We start from the raw sequence: 1,914 nt of genomic DNA, 5'->3' as shown, positions 1-1,914 counted from the left end.
TCTTCCTCTCTTCCTCTGATCCTCCACCTTTGCCAGCATGATATCTTTTCCCCAGAACAGGCCCCTCCTGAGGACAGGTCTAAGGTATGTGAGACCATCCTTGCCTCCCAGGAGCATGTTGGTAGCCCTTCTTCTAAGACAGACTTGTTCTTCTGGCCGCCCACAGGATAGTGAGTACCCTTGACCAACACCACAGTTCAAAGGCACTGATTCTTCTGTCATTCGTATTTATTGTCCAACTTTCAGATGCACAGGAAGCAACTGAAGATGCCATGGTTTGGAGCAGACACATGATACAGTCTTTAAACTTGTATTATTGCACACTTTGGCGAGGTCCTTGATTTGCCCAGTACGATACATCTTTTGGTTTCCCTCTGGAAGATTATCGCCTTAGTCAAAGTGCCATTACATGCTCTGGGTGGTGTGGTAAGCCAGAGTCAACTCGGCAAAGCCTAACTACCACCACCACCACCACCAACGCATCCACCATCTGATTTCTATTATGCTGCAATGAACACAGATGGTCAGATGGGTGGGAGGTTGATGGAAAGTACAAGAGACGGGTATTTGGACTTAGAAAATGGTGTGAATAAACGAGTATGCTCATAAGCATAAGATGTGCTCTGGGAGTGATAAATAGACATATTCACGAGGTTCTAAAAGGATGCTCTGGAGCATGGCAGATAAATGAGTCTGGGATAGTTGATGTTGTTGTTATCACTGTCAGTAAGCTGAGAGTAACTCATAGTGACCCTGCGAACTATAAGTCAGAACCCTGTCCTATCCTGCGCCATCCTCATCATCTCTGATACACTTGAGCCCATTGTCACAGTCACTGTGTTGGTCTATCTTGTTGAGGGTCTTCTTCTCTTGCGCTGACCCTCCATCTTTCTAAGCAATAGCTTTTCCTAGCAACAGGCCCAAAGTATGTGAGATGAAGCTTCGTCATCCTCACCTCCAAGATGCACTCCAAGATCCTTGTGAAAGCAAAAAAGGATGCCATTAATAGTAAAGCAAGATTTCCCAAAGGAGCACTGGTGATGTAGTGACAACATATCAGGTTGCTAACTTAAAGGTTGGCAGTTCAAATCCACCAGTCAGTTCATAAGAGAAAGTCAGACCCTCCTGTAAAAACTTAAAAACCTTGAAACCTTGTTGTGGAGGGAAGGCTCCATGAGTGTGAACCAAGGGCAGTGGATAGGAGGCCCTGGGTAGTGCAAACACTTAACATACTTGCTGGTGAACTAAAGATCTGAGGTTCCAGGCCACTCAGAGGTGTCCTGGAAGAAAGGCCTAATTCTAAAATCTCATCCATAAAAAACCCTGTAAGGCACTGTTCTCCTGTGGCAAAGGGGGTCGCCATGGGTTGGAGTGTCATTGATGGTGTGGAGTAGGCTTGATGGCTCCATCAGGGGAACCAGACCTGTGCCCACCTTACAGAAGCCTAGAACTCAGAAAACCACCAATACCAGGCAAAGACATTTCAACTCAATATCAGCAGTGAAAACCAGGCCGGGTGCTGATTGTGGGACAGACCACCAACTACTCACATGCAAGTTCAAGCTGAAGTTGAGGGAAACTAAATCAAGTCCACGGGAGCCAAAATTTGATCTTAAGTCTACCCCACTCGAATTTCAAAACCATATCAGGAACAGGTTTGAGGCCTTGAGCACCAATGAGCGTAGGCCAAACGAGCTCTGGGAGGATATCAAGAAAATCATCCATGAAGAATGCAAAAGATCATTACAAAGGCTGAAAAAGAAGAAAAGACCAAGATGGATGTCAGATGAGGCTCTGAATATTGCATTAGAGTGCCAAGAAGCCAAAGTTAAAAGAAGAAATCAAGAAAAAATCAAAGAGCTAAACAGAAAACTTCAAAAGGCAGCCCAGGACAACAAAGCAAGATACTATAAT

This window comes from Elephantulus edwardii, unplaced genomic scaffold (assembly GCF_000299155.1).
Source record: "Elephantulus edwardii isolate Elephantulus edwardi_28Jun2011 unplaced genomic scaffold, EleEdw1.0 scaffold00003, whole genome shotgun sequence".
In the NCBI taxonomy this organism is placed as follows: domain Eukaryota; kingdom Metazoa; phylum Chordata; class Mammalia; order Macroscelidea; family Macroscelididae; genus Elephantulus; species Elephantulus edwardii.
The sequence above is the reverse complement of the archived record's forward strand: the minus strand, read 5'-3'. Positions refer to the sequence as shown.